Source organism: Aotus nancymaae, unplaced genomic scaffold (genome assembly GCF_030222135.1).
Source record: "Aotus nancymaae isolate 86718 unplaced genomic scaffold, 86718_ANA_hifiasm-v0.15.2.pri h1tg000016l, whole genome shotgun sequence".
Taxonomy (NCBI): domain Eukaryota; kingdom Metazoa; phylum Chordata; class Mammalia; order Primates; family Aotidae; genus Aotus; species Aotus nancymaae.
The window spans coordinates 45,596,485-45,614,389 of NW_026988428.1; the positions used below are offsets into that span (position 1 = coordinate 45,596,485).

Here is a 17,905-nt window from a genome sequence, read left to right on the forward strand (position 1 = left end):
ATGTCCCTAGGTGATTAGAGCCTGGTGGATCCATGTATCTGGCAAGGAGGGAAAGCCGTGAGCTCCAGTACAGGACCCTTCTCACTGAAAGTAAGTTCAAATCTTAATTGTACCTTAAAAACATACCACATGGAAAAAAACACAAAATAGACCAGAAGGAAGCAGTCATAGCCACATTCTCCTACAAGCAGAGAAGAATAACCAATTTCCAAAGATAACAACTCGCATTTTGCAAAGCTTTTAAACGATGTACTCATTGAAAAATTCAGTGAGAAGGTGCACTTAAAAGATAAAGTAGATAAAAAGACTTTTTGAATAAAATTTAGGGTCCCCAAACAAGGATGCAACAGTCCAACAAATACAGGTAGGAGGTAAAAAAGGTGTGGGCACAAAGGAGGATCAAAACAATCTAAAGGAAGGGAATTTCAGAGTGGATCAACATGTGGTAATTACCAGATTTTCAGTGAATAGGTCCCAGAAATGAATACCTGAGTCCTGCTCTAGTATAAACATATATTAGTCTATTTCACGGTAAATTTCACAGCCTATTTCTTATTCCAAAGGTGGACTCAGTTATTTTTAACAAAATCTAACCCTACCCCTCTCCACTGGAGGCTAAACTCCCCTGGAGTGGTTGGAGACTATGTTTCCAGCAGCAATGGGCCGGCCCTGATTGCTAACTATCTGAGTGTCCTTAGGAAAGTTACCACAACTCCCTCTCCATTCATCTCCCATCTGCAGAGTAGATATAATGGTGGAATCTACCCAATAAAAGTAACACAATTATTGATTTAGCTAATACACATGATGCACTTAGGAAGATGCACCTTCTGTTGTCTCATAAGGTACCAGGTTAAAGAATGTCACCATTGTTTTTTAGGGATATCTAGACTAAGCTGACCCTATTGAGTATAGCAGTCAAGATTCTAAGAAACAAGATCAAAAGGAATAAACATGGGCAAATAACACCTCTCTTAGAATGTGTTCTGCCTTGTTCCCCATGACTCGATCTGCGCTACTGGACTTAACAGCGTTGATTTTCTCTGGATGTATCTAACATTACAATATGGGTTACTAGGAATGAGCTGAGAACTTGGCTGGTTTCTTTGCTCTCTACCTTGCATTTAACGTAGTTCCAGACACAAACCAGGGTCTCAAAAAATGAGTGATGGATAATCAACAGATGGATATCAAATAGGAAAGAATTGTTCTAAATCCAAGACTACCTGCTAAAATCAGCAGACTTTTAAATTCATTAACAGAACAAAATTATTACTTTAATATTCTTTTAATAGTTTACAGCTAAAAGCATCAGCAGTGCTTTTTAAAGTGAATTGTATCAACCGCTGTGTTAAGAATCTTGAAATGTTTTTGCCGAATACCACAGCCATATCCTTCTGTCATTTAGAGACTTTTTAAATTGTTTTGTCTGTCCCAAATGTTCTGAGACACTTATGTGTTCTATATGCATTGGACTGCCTACACACAGAAAAATTATCCACTTCCCCATCAAGCGCTGACTTTTTCTATTACCAAATGAGAGGTTCTAAAGGCCTACGATGACTAGGATAAATCACTCCATTTCTTCTACTCTATTAAAGTAGATATTTTATGTTCCACTGCCACAAAATCCAAGATGAACACCAAAAATAGCCTGTGAGTTGAAGACTCTCATTTTAAAATGGCACCACAATTTATCCTATTTCTTACTGTACCATGAGCATTACATTATTCATTAGAAGATTTGGTTTTTAGGCAGCTATTATACAGCCTTTGCTGAGTGTAGGCTTCCCAGTGCAAACTGGTGATTTAAAGAGATATCTTCCAGAGATAAGGTCACTTTGTGGATTCCCACCTCTGTGACCCCAGTGTGTTTGCATAAATATAAATTTGCTCTATGACATTCCTGTCATGTCTGTTCAGTGAGCAAGTAATTTGCCACTCTCATTACTCCAGGTACAAGGTACCTTGTGAAAAATCAATCTTCTTTCTGCTTCATACATCACAGCTTCCCCCAGTCATCCAGTGCATTCTGATTCTGAAATGTATCTGTGAGATAAAGACACAGGTCTGTTTCAGCAGGCTGCATTGTCCAAAGGGACTAATGAATGTTACACCTCACTGGGAAACCCCATCTTGGGGCAAGGGAAATGTCTATATACAAAGCAAATGTGCTGTTTTGTGCAAAGCGTTTCCTATACCAGAGGGAGGGAGGTCTTAATAGTAGAACAAATAAGTAGCTATAGGGGGTTTAGTGCACAGTCTTTCAGAAGTATTAATCTGCCATCTCTTCAGGCGACAAATCATTTTCTCCACATCTTGACAGGTTGAATTTTGACTTTGAAAGACAATCTATTGTAGGATCCTGACTAGCTATAATATGCCAGGCTTTTCCCCAGGGACAGACCCAACTCACTCCAGCAGATGAAACCATTTCCAGTGTTTGCATTGGTGCTGATTGCTGTTTTTTCACCAGCGTATCCTCCTGAACATCATAGCATAAGTGCCAGTAGGAGAAAAAAAAAAAGCAGTGAAAATATTTTCATTTTTTATCTATTTTCTGATCCAAAAAAGGATTACATCCTGGAATTTTCTTGCTATATAGTGGCACAGATCTATTTCAGAAAATCACTAATCCGAACGTCAGCAAATATGTATTGAGGACCTACTGTGTTCTATTTCGGGAGCTGTAAATAAAGTAATTAACAGAACTAACATAGTCCCTCCATCATGGAATGTATGTTCCAGAAGGGAGAAAATAAATGAATACCTAAATAAACCAATGTGACAATTTTCAGTATTGATCAATGCCTGGGGGACTAAAACAACATTATATAGGATGGTAAGAAAGATTTAGCCAAATAAACCAGCTGTGAGGAAAAGAAAAGCAGCAGCAGCAGAAGCAGGAGAAGCAAAAGCAACAGAAGGAGAAGAAGTTACAGAACAAACAGAAGCAGAAGCAACAGAATCAGAATCAGAAAAAGAATCAGAAGAAAAAGAAGGCAGAGGAAGAGGAGGAGGAGGAGGAGGAGGAAGGTAGGGGAGCATATAAGCATATTCTGGGCAAAATTAAAGGAATTGAAATAGTGAAATAGACAGAAGGCAGTATGGGAGGGGCAGTATGCATGAGTCAACAGAGTGGTCCTGGTAGGAGTCAGTCCACAGAAGCCTGCTGACCATGAAAAAGAACTGGGATTTATTCAAAGTACAGTGGGAAGCCATTGGAAAGTGAAAGTGGAGGGGGCTTTGAAACAACCAGGCAATTAAAATGATCTGATTTATGTTTTTTAAAGATCACATTAAAAATTGCTGCTGCATAAACAGTGTTGTAGGAGGTAAATGTAGTAGAAATAGGAAGAACAGCTAGGATGCTGGGGTACAGCCCAAGCAAGTTAAGATGATGGCCTGACCTATAAAGCCATCAGTGGGGAGGAAGAAAAGTGACATATTTGTGATATACTTTGGATATAAAGACATTGGAATTTGGTCAGAGATTTGATAAGAGGGTAGCAAAAAGGACAGGAATCAAGGATATAGTCAAAATAATTGGTTTAATAAACCAGATGAGTAGCAGTGTAGTTACTATGACGGAGAGAAAGTAGAAATGAGTAACTGTCTTTGGGACATATTAAGTTTGAGAAGACAGATGCCCAAGATGTTACATAGGAAATTGGGAAGACTAACCTGAGGCTTCTGGAGAAGTAACATCTAGAGCACATAGATAGTATTTAACACCATGAATGTGAATCAGCTCACTCAGGGCAGGGATGCCAGCTAAAATATAAGACACCCAGTCAAGTTTGAACTTCCAAAATAATGAACAATTATTTAATATATGTCCAAAACATTGCATAAGACATACCTATACTAAAGTATGTCCTGGTCGGGTGCAGTGGCTCATGCCTGTTATCCCAGCAGTTTGGGAGGCTGAGACAGGCAGATCACTTGAGGTCAGGAGTTCGAGACTAGCCTGGCTAACATGGCAAAACTCCGTCTCTACTAAAAATACAAAAGCATTAGCCAGGCATGGTGGCATGTGCCTGTAGTCCCAGCTACTTGGAAGGCTGAAGCATGAAAATATCTTGAATCTGGATGGCAGAGGTTGCAGTGAGACAAGATTGTGCCACTGCACTCCAGCCTAGGCTACAGAGTGAGACTCCATCTTGACAAAAAGAATAGTAATAATAATAATAATAAAGTGTGTCCTAATAGTTTATAGAATGAATAAGTAAATAAATAAATGTGTATATATAAAACATGGAACATGTTTGCAGTAAAAAAAATATGTCTGAGATTCAAATTTAACTCAGAATGCTATATTTTTATTTGCCAACAACCTTAGAACTCTGAGTGAGATTATAAATAGAGAAGACCCAAGATCTAAAGCACCCTTAACTTTTAAAGAGGAACAGAGGAAAAAGAGACAGCAAAGGAGATTGAGAAGGAGGGGCCAGTCAGAAGAATAAGGTCTCACAGAGACTAACAGAAAGAAAGTATCCCAAGAAGGAAATACTCAGCTGAGTCCAAAGTTTTGACTACAGCTTAGGGGTTGAATAAAATTAGTTTGGTAGCATGCTACCATTACACTTGGTAGCATGCAAGCAAGCCTTGGTGACCTTAAAAAACAGCAGCTACAGTGAAGTGGGAGGAACAGAAGACCCTCTGGAGTCAGATAAAGACATTGGATACAATGAATATAGAAACCTCTTCCAATAAGCTTTGCTATGAAAGGAAGAACAAAAATTGGGTAGCAGCTCTAGGGTTGGGGAGATACAGGACAATGTGAGTGTAATGGAAATGATCTGGTAGAGAGGGAGAAGTGGAAGATTCAGGAGTGAGAGGAAATAATGGCAGGACCAAAGTTCATGAGAGGAAATAAGATTAAGACCCAGACCGTGATGGACAGGTTGACTTTGAATAGCAGTGCAGACAACTCTTCCATTTGAACAGAAAGAACATAGTGAATATGAGTGTGGCATTTGTTGGTTTCAATTTTACTAAAAAACTCCAAAGATATATGTACATAAAAATATTCTACTTCTAATCAAACATTTTCCTACACTTTCGTTTGTAAAAATTTACCCCACTATTTATATACTCACATAAAGAAATGCAGACACTTTCAAAATTAGTTGTTTGAAGACATTTTGATAGCTAAATTAATGATTGTTAGATAATCATTTAGGAAAAAATTATTCATGTTCTCTTTTATGTTCCCAGTTCCCTTTATTTTTCATGAATATGGGAAGCATAAAATAGCTACAACATCAAAGTTGAAGTTTTGATAAATAGGAATTAGACATTTCTAAATAACATTTCTCATAACAACTGTTCCATGATGTACACCATTAAATAGAAAAGTTTTGCTAATATGAAGTGAAAGCAAATACTGCCAAACTCCAGAGAAACAAAGGTCAGTTGCTGTGGGAACCAACCTTTGGACCTCCTGACCTTTGCATGTGTTGCATTAATGTGGATATATGCATTGGATCTCCTCCAAAATATAAATCAGATATTCACTAATACAGTTACAAATGCAGCTCAGCAGCAAAGAGACAGTGCTGCATTTTGAATAGCACGAAGACAAATAGTAAAGACAATTTTTTAAATCTTTAAAACTTCTCTCAGTATCTTGCAGTCATCTATCACTTACCTGAAGTCCTGATGATATTTGTACATGGATGCAGTTATCCCATAATACTTTATGTTCTTGTTAACAAAAGAGTGATAGTCTGGTAAACAGAATTCCCTGGTTTATTAAAGAGTAATTATTGCCTGCATGGCTCTTGTAATTTTCAACTCAAAGCTCACAGCTAAAACAATCTTAAATTCTTTTAATATTTAAAGGAATTTGTCTCTTAGCCATATCCTGCATTTGAAGTCAAATGGACACTGCTTTTAGAACTGATAAAATATGGATGCAGAAAACTCCTGATTATTAAACAAACTATCATGTGGTTATGTTTTGATTTATACTGTCCAGACTAAACAGGCCTCTTTCTCAGCATGTTTACTATCATTTGTATTTTCCACCTTCACTGTTTTTAAATAGTATTTTCTTAGTTTCCCTATATGAACCCAAGGACAAAATTGAAGTTCCATTCAAGGTCAAGGGCCCTGTGTACTTTCAGGGTCTAGTACCTAACCATCAGCCAATAAACATGCATGGATAGAAGCATGGATGAATGCATGGCTATCCAGAAGGACTATGAGGAGAGAAAGCTATGAAATTTAGTCAGACAATAAAAATAGAATCATAAATATGTGTTTTATATCAGTTGAGAAAAATGAGACATAGCCGAGATTTTAAACAATCTGCTACCCTTCTTAAAGCTACAAGTAGGTGGCAAATCTCTTAATTTCATGTTTTTTTTTAAAAAAAAAAGAAAAAACCTATTTCTTCTACATTCTTTCACCATCCATGAAGAATACACTATCCCTCCCCTGATCCACCCAATCACACACTAAAAAAGTGAAACAGTTTCCCCAAATATTAACTCAATGAAACTCCAAGCTCTTACGGCTAGGTTTAAGAACTGATACCTAAGATTTACTCAAAGTATCCAAAGCAAACACAAATACAGTAAAGTAAGGAGCTGGAGAGAACAGTTCACAAAGGCCCATGTTCCCAAGAATAATGTCCATGCTTACTATTAGATTACCTTAACAGTTCAGATGTTTGGCAGTTCACATCCGTAAATCATAAACTTGGGCAATCCCTTCAGAGAGTGAAAGTTTTAGAAGCTGGAAATATGTTATTCTCATCTTTGTATCATAGGAGTTCATGCCTTACAGGTATATATAGTAGGTACTCAAAATATGTGTTTATTGGATGAATGAGTGAATGAAAAAATGAAGGCATCCATGCCTAGGTACCCTAGTGAGAAGTAAAATACAACCTGGTAACCTAGTGTCCTAACCATACGTATCAGAGAAGAGATTATACAAACTCTTCAAATACCTGGTTATATAAAGAAGCTAGCACTCCCCAAAAACAGTGTCCTGTAAATAAGAATTTCAGGAAACTACAAATCCATCCAGCAATTGGTGAGAGAGAATACAAAAGAGAATGAGAGAGAGAAGTGAGAAGGAAGGGAGGAGAAGGAAAGGATATAAAGGGAGGGAAGAAAAGAAATACAACTACCAAAGACTGGTGTGTCAGCAGGATGGTACCTAAAATCTATGCTTATTGATGAGACAATGGAAAGCCAGTTCTTTATTTTTGTTTCATTTCTTTATTTCATTTAAAGCCTTAAACTTAGCCAAAGCTAAGTATGAGGTTCACAAGAAAAGTAATGGCTCTGGGTTGAGAGTTAATAAAATTCTGGAATAAAAAAAATTAACAATGGCAGTCAAAAGCACAAACTAAGCCAAGATCTAATTATATTATACTTTCATGAATATAAAAAACATTATGAAATATTTAATAATCTTCCAAACGCCACACTTTTCATCTACCCAGGGATTCCATAGACTTGCATACAATTATCTCTTCAGTTAAATACACAGCACTTGGCAAGCACTTGGATTCATGTTGACATCATTGTTCCTGATATTACTAGGCCACTTCAGATGCTTGAAGCTCTTCCCTTGCCATTCTCAGTGCTTAGAGAGGTTTAAGTTATAAGGATTTCAATCTGCTTGTGTTAATCAGTAGTTCAGCACTATTTGCCTACCTTACATGTGAGCTTTTTGGCAGATGATTTGTTTGATTTTCCTTATTCTTATCTTGCCAACACTTCTAAAATTGAATAAAGGAAAAAAGAAGAGGGCTCAGCAGGCACTGAATAACATGTCACATTATCAACCAAAATGCTTAATATATATTCTGATTTCTAAGAGACCCAAGAACCTAAGTTTTTAAAGAGAGATGTAACTGTTTGCGTCATCTATGATGTTTCCTTTCTTTTGCCTGCCGTCAAGCTATTTGTGATACAAATAGCAAATGGGATATAAATGTTATCTGATAACATGATAATCTAGATAGCATTTTATCTCTGTTGAGGATCCAGATGATCTCAAAAATGACTGATTTCATGCAATATGACTCTTCCGTATTATTTGATACATATAAAAATAGGTAACATAGGTATAGTTAGAAAGCAAAAGAATAAAATAAATATGAACCACTACCTACCAAACCAATCACCAATTTAATAACAATAACATTACCATTGTTCTTGAAAGACAAACCCCTTGCTATCTGCAAATTTTAGGACCCAAGTAGAGTGGATGTGCAAGTCCTTGAGGAAAAAAAATGATGCTGAATGTACATCTTTAACTAATGTATTCTTTCAATTTGTTTGGCTTGAGCTTTATAAATATGGCATTATACTACGTGCAATTTCCTGAAACTTGCTTTTTCCACTCAGCATTATACAGGACATATCTGTAGGTTCTGCAACCATAATGTATTAGTCCAGTTTCACATTGCTATAAAGAACTGCCCAAGACAGAGTAATTTATAAAGAAAAGAGGTTTAATTGACTTACAATGCAGCATGGTTGGAGAAGCCTCTGGAAACTTATTATCATAGCAGAAGTGGAAGCAGGCACATCTTACATGGCAGCAAGTGAGAAAGAGGAATGAGTGTAAAGGAGGCACTGTCAAACACTCATAAAATCAACTGATTTCATGAGAACTCATTCACTATCATGAGATAGCATGGGGGGAACTGTCCCCATGACCCAATCTCTTCTCACCTGGTCACTCCCTTGACCTATGGAGATTATGGGGATTACAATTCAAGATGAAATTTGGTTAGGGATACAAGGCCAAACTATATCATGCTGCCTCTAGCCCCTCCCAGGTATCACTTTTTTTTCCCATTTTAAAACCAATCTTGCCTTCCCAACAGTTTCCCAGAGTCTTAACTCATTTCAGCATTAACCCAAAAGTCTGTCAAAACTCTCATCTGAGACAAGCAAGTCTCTTCCACCTAGGACCTGGTAAAATCAAAAGTAAGTTAGTTACTTCCAAAATACCATGGGTATAATTGGATGAATGCTCTTATTCCAAATGGGAAAAATTGGCCAAAACCAAGGAGCTACAGGCCCCATGCAAATCCAAAATCCAGCAGAGCAATCATTAAATTTTAAAGCCCCAAAATAATCTCCTTTGACCCCATATATCACATCCAGGTCACACTGATGCAAAAGATGGGCTCCCATGGTCTTGGGCAGTTATGAGCCTGTAGCTTTGCAGAGTACAGTCCCACCCCCCTACACAATCCCCCAGGTGCTTTCACAGCTGGTGTTGAGTGTCTGCAGCTTTTCTAGATGCATGGTGGGAGTTGTTGGTGGATCTACAATTCTGAGGTCTGGAGGACAGTAGCCCTCTTCTCACAGTTCCACTAGGCAGTACCTCAGGGGGGGCTCTGTGTAGGGGCTCCAACTCCGCATTTCCCTTCTGAACTGCCCTAGCAGAGATGCTCCATGAGGGCTCCACCCCTGCAGCACACTTCTGCCTGGACATCCAGGACATTTCCATACATCTTCTGAAATCTAGGCAGAGGTTCCCAAACATCAATTTTTTACTTCTGTGCACCCACAGGACCAACACCATGTGAAAACCACCAAGGCTTGGGGCTTGCACCCTCTGAAGCAACAACCCAAGTAGTACCTTAGCACCTTTTAGCAACAGATGGAGCTGAAATAGTTGGAATGCAGGGCACCAAGTTCAGAGGTGGCACACAACAGAGAGACACTGGGCCCTGCCCATGAAACCATTTTTGTTTCCTCCTAGGCCTACAGGCCTGGGATGGGAGGGCCTACAGGGAAGGTCTCTAACATGCCCTAGAGGCATTTTCCCCATTGATTTGATGATTAACATTCAGCTCCTCATTACTTATTTCTGCAGCTGGCTTGAATTTCTCCCCATAAAATGGGTTTTTCTTTTCTATTACATGATCAGGCTGCAAATTTTCCCAACTTTTTATGTTCTGCTTCCCTTTTTCTCTGCTTCCCTTTTAAACATAAGTTCCAATTTGAAGTCATCTCTCTGAAGTTCAAAGTTCCATAGATCTCTGGGGCAGGGGCAAAATGCAACCACTCTCTTTGCTAAAGCATAGCAAGAGTGACCTTCATTCCAGTTCCCCATCTCAATCTGAGACCACCTTAGCCTGGACTTCATTGTCTACATCATTATCAGCATTTGGGTCAAAACCATTCAGCAGGTTCCCAGGAAGTTCCAAACTTTCCCACATCTTTATCTTCTTCTGAGCCCTCCAAACTGTTCCAACCTCTTTATGTTACCCAGTTCCAAAGTCACTTCCACATTTTCAAGTACCTTTATATCAGTGCCCCACTCTTGATATCAATTTGTCATATTAGTCCATTTTCACACTGATAATAAAGAACTAAGAATTATATAAATAAATTTATAAAGAAAATAAGGTTAATTGACTTATACTTCCACATGGCTGAGGAGGCCTCAGGAAACTTACTATCCTGGCAGAAGGGGAAACAGGCACATCTTACATGGCAGCAGGCGAAAGAGAAGAGAGAGTGTGAAAAAGGAACTGTCAAACACTTATAAAACCAACAGATCTCATGAGAATTCACTCACTATCATAAAAACAACATGGAGAAACTGTCTCCATGATCCAATCACCATTAACCACGTGCCTTTCTGGACATGTGGGGATTATGGGGATTACAACTGGAGATTTAATTTGGGTGAGGACGCAGAGCCAAACCACATCACATGGAGTCATCCAACCATGGAGCAAAAATATTCAAACAAATTAAAAACTGCTTCTGTACTGAAAATGTACAGACTTTTTTTCTTGTCATTATCTCTAAACAATATAGTGTCACAACTATTTACATAGCATTTATATTGTATTAGGTATTATAAATGATCTAGAGATGACTTACAGTACACAAGAAGCTCTGCATAGGTTATATGCAAATGCTACAGCCATTTTACAGCAGAGATTTAAGCATCTGTGGGAGATTCTAAAATCAATCCTCCTCCAATACTGAGGGAAAGCTATATTTCAAAGATGAATTTGTGTTGTTGCATCCAGTTATCGTAAATTCATTTTCACAGATGTATAATCTACTGTGTGAATATAACAAAGTATACACATTCATTTCTTGTCAAATGGACATTTATTTCCAGTTTTTTGCCATTGTGAACAATACAACTAGAAGTATTCTTATACCTCTCTTGATTCCTGTGTGTAAGAGTTTTTCTAGGATTTATGCATGAGAAAAAAAATTATTGGTCATAGGGAATGCATGTGTTTATGTTTACAAGATAATCCTAAATTGTTTTCCAAAGAGATTATCCCAATTTATGTCCCCACCAGCAGCAATGTGTAAGTTTCCATTACTCCACACATTGTCAACACTTGATATAGAAAGACTTCTATTTCTGTGGCATTCTAGTGGTATATTAGTTCATTATCATGTTTCTAAAAAAGGCATACCCAAGACTGGGTAACTTATAAAGGAAAGAGATTCAACTGACTCACAGTTAAGCATGGCTGGCAAGGCTCAGGAAACTTACAAGCATGGTGGAATGGAAAGCAAACATGTCCTTCTTTACATGATGGCAGGAAAGAGAAGTACTGAGTAAAGAGGGGAAAGCCCCTTATAAAACCATCAGATCTCATGAGTACTCACTCACTATCATGAGAACAGCATGGGGGAACCACCCCCATAATTCATTTACCTTCCATCAGGTCCCTCCCATGACATGTGGGGATTATGAGAACTACAATTCAGGATGAGATTTGGGTGAGATATAGCCAAACCATATCAAGTGAGTATAAAATGATATCCATTTTTTGCCTTACTATGCATTTCCCTGATTGTTACTGAAGATTAATTTTTTTAACAATGCTTGTTTTTAATCTGTGACTTTCATTGATATCTGTTAATTTCTGAACAATGAATAATTTTTCAAGTAAGCAGACAGTATCATCATTTTTTAGTTTCCATCACCAAGACACCAAGATCATGTCAAGTTTTTTCATTAAATTGGCCAATTCTTGTGGAATTTTGAGCTGTAGGTGTGATTACATGTTTCAGTATACTTAATTACAAGTTACTGGAATCTCTTTTAAGAAGCTGCCGGACACTTTTCCACAAACTTAACCAAATATGTGTCTTTATAACAATCTTTACCAAATGTATTTCTACATATGTTCACTTGACTGATAATCTTTTCCCAATAGTGTTTTGTATATTTTCTTATCATACTGATTCTAACATTATCAAATTTAATTTGCTTTCCCAGTTTTAACTCTTCAATTTCACTTTTTAAAAATAATTTTAATTCTATTCTGCCAACTTTGTAGTTGAAAAACATCCTATAAATTACAGTTACTTGCCAACTGTAATGAAACAAATATATGCTACTCTTATAACAACAATAAAAGACACTCAACATAAACAATACATAAAACAAAAACTTATTTTCTCCAGAAGCCATTTGAAGAAAGCATTAGTAATCGGCCTGTAAAAAGTATTTGTTTTGGGTAAGAAGTAGTACTATAGGAGTTAAAGTTGAATTGAAGGCACCATTCTAATCAAACATTTGGCTCCATGCAGCTTTGTTACATTAATTATCTATTTCACACACATCGGGAAACAATTTTTTATTGTATAACATGTCAGTTACTGATTATTATAATACAGATAGATATACATCTTGCCTCTGATCTGCCATTATATCATTTCTAAGAATGGATTCTGTTTGAACATTTTCATGCACAGGCATCAAATTTTTCTTATTCATTGCACATGACTAGGATAGCAGTATAACTTCTATCGAACACAGTTTTATTACTTGTATAGCACATAGCTAGCTATAGCTGTGGATAGGGCTTCTAGCTCTGAACCTCTGCCAGTTAAACTATTTCATTAAAATCTATTGATGGAATCATGGTGCAGGAATGTTAAAAAACCTTTATCTTTCTGGTATAGTACTACAGGAATCCAGCCTCTTCGTAACCTGTTCAACCAAGGCTGTCTACAAAATGATGTAACTGAAGAATTCCAGCCAAACTATGAATCCAAGGAAATATATATTATCTCTGTAACAGCTTTACATATAAAAGATGACCAACTGTCATTACCTTTAAAAATGTCAATACATGACTTCTTTCTATATTTCCATCCAGTTCAAAGCTGGAGATGGCATACAATCAATGCTCAGATTTAAAAATAGCATAGAAACAATCTCCTCTGCTAGAGTTAACTTTGCTGTCCTCCTCTTCTTGGCCTCTAGGTAACATGAATACAGTTGAGCATATCCTTATTTTTTAACACTTTTCTCTCTTCTGGGAGTGAAGCATTGAACGCTCTCACAATCTTGGCTCTCCTATTGCCTTACTGGCCTCTCGCTCTCAGGGCATTTTGCTGGCATTTGCTCTTCTGGCTGACCTCTGATGGTTACTGAAGCAACTGAGATCCTGTTAGAGCCTTCTCTGTTTACAGTTTTGACCCAGATGACCTCACAGCTTTAATATGACCTCTTCCCTGTTCTTTCACAAAAATTTTTCTCCAACCTTGATATCCTATCTGTGCCAAACCTGTACATTCAATTGAGAATTTGACACCACCAGTTAGGTAGCTAAAAGGCATCTCAAACCTAACATACCCTGAGTAGAGTGATGCATTTTCATCCTTCTCCCCTACCCACTATCCCTCTCCCATTCTTCTTCATTGCTCTAGTCTAGCCAAAAATTCATAAGTCATCATGTTTTTCCTCTTTCCCTCATTCCCATTTCCAATCTGTCATCCCATCATCTTAAGTATACATTAAATCCATTCACTTTTTTATACCGGCATTCTTGCCCAAGACAGACCTTCATTTCAACAATGAACTCCTGTCTGATCTTTCTGCTTCTATTCTTCACCATACAATTCTTTCTACTAATAACATACAGAGCCACCATTTTCTACTTCATATGTAAATCTCACCACTGCCCCACTTGAAAAATTACAGTGTAGTACCAATGTACTATGACTCAAAATAAAATCCCAACCTCCTTACCATAACCTAATAGACTATTAGGGATATGGCCTTATTTTGCCTCTGTCATTTGACCACCTATCCTTCTCCCCCTTATTTACTTTCTTCTACGGGACATGGATGAATCTGGAAACCATCATTCTCAGCAAACTGACACAAGAACAGAAAATCAAACATCGCATGTTCTCACTCATAGGCGGGTGTTGAACAATGAGAACACATGGACACAGAGAGGGGAGCATCACACACTGGGTTCTGTTGTGGCAGGGTAGGGGAGGGACAGCAGGGTTGGGGAGGTTGGGGAGGGATAACATGGGGAGAAATGCCAGATATAGGTGAAAGAGGGGTGGAGGCAGCAAACCACCTTGCCTTGTATGTACCTATGCAACAATCCTGCAGATCCCTAAAGTACAATTTTTTAAAAAATGATATTCTCAAAACTGGGGAAAAAAATGCCAAACTCAAGTTCTGAAGCCCATTACACTGCTCATTCTTCCTTTCTCTGTTCAAGTTTAATCTCTTTAGAGAGGCTTTCCTATTATATGTACTTCAGCACCCAATTCATTTTCACCACAATGAACATTGCTATCAATGATAATTTACTTATAAATTTTTTGGTGTATTTTCTGACTCCTGCCACCAGCATCGAAGTTCCATAAGAGAAACCTTTTCTGTCTTGTTCACCACTGTGTTCCCATATACTGAGTCTAGAACATTGCCTGGCTCAATAAATATTTATTAGATACATAAATTTTTAAAAGCTTCTCTTAATACCAAATAACCACCAAAAAACAATGCTATGGTTTTTTTTTTAATTTTCATGTCAAATTTTAAAATCTTGGATAAATTGCTTGATTTGTTTGCTATTCTTTAATTTTAAGAAATAGTCACTTAAAATTTCTAGTTTTTTTCTGTATGTCAACTACTGTGAGTCAAAAATGCAACTGCACTCACAAAGTCAAAAAGTTCACTTATTTTTACTTCTGAGAGAATGCAAGAGCAGAAGCTTCTTCTTTACAAAGTCAGTTGTAATTTACACTCATTAAGTTATCCGCCTTTCCAGACAATGGAATAATAATAGTCTAAGTAGTTTGAGAAAAATGCCTGGCTTTTGGCAAGTCCTGCTATTCTTTTCAAGATCTATCATCTGAAATTACTGAAGATTTCTGTATCTTCAAAGTTACACTTCTCAGACACTAAGAAACTGACACAATATTATAGAAGTTAGAAGTGGAAACCTCAAAGCATCCATCTGTATCAACCACATTTTTAATTCGATAAACATAAAATATGTTTATCAGAGTCAATACACTCCAGCAGCTAGTGGTGGTGTTCTAAAAAATATAACACACACATAATGGGTTCTCTGACTGTGCAGCCACCATACCAGTTGAATATAAACAATCTCCAGTATGGAATCTGGACATTTAGATCAAAAAACACTACCTGTTTTCTCCTAGTGTTACAAACTCCCCCAAAACTCATGTATTTAAGAGGCAGAGTAAAAGAGGGAGGCAAAATTTTAGATTTAAATTTTAGAGTAAAAATTTTAGATTTAAATTCAAAAATGTGGCTCTGCCTTTTACGTTTGTATTGAGCATATTACATTTCATTCGTGAAATATTCTCAGAGCATGCCAGGTGCTGTAGTAGGTGCTAGGGCTATAAAAATAAAGTAAGATTTTGTCCTTAATTTCAAAAAGCTTATAGCTTCACTTACCTCCTAGATAAAATGGGAATACTACTACTAATCCCACTGATGATCAATCAAAGTAAAGAAGAAAACATAATCAGCAAAAAGAAAAGACTCGGTTAATAACCTGTGTTTATAATTCTCAACTAACTCATGGTTTATGAGATTCCCCTTAGCAACTTATGATATACATATGGAACAAAAATTTAGACTAATTCCCTTTCTCTCATTCAATCCCACTGGAAAAAAAATCACACTGTAATTATTGATCTGGGCATAAAATGAATGATACTAAAAAACAGTCTATTTGCAAATTTCCAGTGTGCCTACAGGTTTAGTTAATAAATGTTTCATTGTCCTCAACTCTGATTCAGTAAAATGTTTTGAAAATCCACTGTGCTGATTTTATTTACCAATGAATATGTTTTTAAAAATAATATCTTCAGCAGGTTGACATTCTAAAAAGCAATCAGAGGAAAGCATACCTTCAGTAACCACTGGACATTCAAAAGGTTTTGTTCTTTTCAATTTCTGGATCTCTGCTTCATAATAATTAATTGGTTATGTCTAGGAATATGACCAAATGGTATTATTCTGTTTTGTAGAGAATTACTATGCCAAATTCAGCAGTATATAATACTCCTATAGTCTAGAAAAGCTATTTAATGACTACCTTAGGAAGATAGTTTCTTACCTTCTCACACCACAAAAGATTATATTACTGTTCAAAAGTCTGGGCCATTACCAGGCCCTCTAATTGTGGTAATTATTTGGAATAACAAGTACGACAAAGGAAAGAGCAATAAATTTGCAGTTCTTTTGAAACTATAGTTCAATAACCCAACATTACTATCACCCTAACATCAAGATTTTAATTTAGAGAGTTATGAATAACAATGATGATCCAAATTAAATAAAATAAATCATTAGCTTACCCCCTCAGAAGTTAACATGGTCTTGGTATTATTTCATTAACACTGAGGATTAGGTTTAATATTTTATGTAAATGAATATGTAAACTATAAAGTGCTAAATAAATTTACATAATTAGCAACATCAGATAATCTCAGTATCACTAGACAGATCATTGTTACATATATCAAAGACAGTGGGGGTAACCAGGAAAAATGTCCTCATATCAAATTTGTCCAAAATGAGACTTCAATCAAGGAAAAGCTGTTGTCCTCCTCACTTATAAAAGCAAAGCATAATGCAAGATTTCCTTTTCACACACAGGGGAAAATAACTTTGAAAATCACTGAAAAGGCAAATACTCATTTTATTAAGCTCCTTAACAAAATGATTTTGGCAACTCTTGATTCTCACCAGACACACTCACACACAGGCCCCAGAGCTCTCTGCTTTTCAATACTTTATCAATTCATCTGAGTATACATGGAGAAAGCCTGAACTAGTAATCATGTTGTTAACATGCATCTTTACTTCTTTAATCTCTCTTTTAACAAAGAATACTACCTAATTCAGAGTAACTTCAGAGACACAAAACTGATCCTTAATGGGTTGTCAAGAAAAAGTATACCCATTCCAAATATTGAATCTTCATTTGCAAACACAAAAGAGCTACATGTGGTTCACCACATTGCAGAATATCACACTTGGTAAGTTATGAGGATGATGTCATGAATTCAATTACAAAGTGATACGGTTTGACTGTGTCCTCACTCAAATCTCATCTTGAATTGTAGCTCCCATAATCCCCACATGTTATGGGAGGAACCTGGTGGGAGGTAACTGAATCATGGGGGTGGGTTTTTCCTGTGCAGTTCTCATGACAGTGAGTAAGTCTTGCGACATCTGACGGTTTTATAAAGGGCAGTTCCTCTGCATATGCTCTCTTGCCTGGGGTCATGTAAGACAGGACTTTGATCCTCCTTTGCTTTCTGCCTTGATTGTGAGGCCTCTCCAGCCAGGTGGAACTGTGAGTCCATTTAACCTCCTTTCCTTTATAAATTACTCAGTCTTTGGTATGTCTTTATTAGCAGCATGAGAACAGACTAATACAGCAAATTGGTACTGGGTAGTGAGGTGCTGTTATAAAGATACCCAAAAATGTAGAAACAACTTCAGAACTGGGTAATAGCAGAGGTTAGAACAATTTAGAGGGCTCAGAAGCAAGGAAGATATGGGAAAGTTTGGAACTTCCTAGAGACATGTTGAATGGCTTTGACCAAAATGTTGATAGTAATATGGACAATGCAGTTCAGAC

General features: G+C 37.0%; 1 protein-coding gene across 5 annotated transcripts in view; it reads right to left on the bottom strand.

Moving 5' to 3' along the window:
- TAFA2 (TAFA chemokine like family member 2) overlaps window positions 1-17,905 on the bottom strand; it is a 507,397-nt gene that overhangs the window by 186,880 nt on the left and 302,612 nt on the right. The window contains exon 1 of one of the 5 annotated variants that reach the window (XM_012444925.3): window positions 1,968-1,988. The exons of the other annotated variants lie outside the window; for them this stretch is intronic. The gene's annotated coding sequence lies outside the window, so the exon portion shown is untranslated. Of the gene's footprint in view, window positions 1-1,967; window positions 1,989-17,905 lie in introns of those variants that run through there. 5 annotated transcript variants of the gene reach the window in all.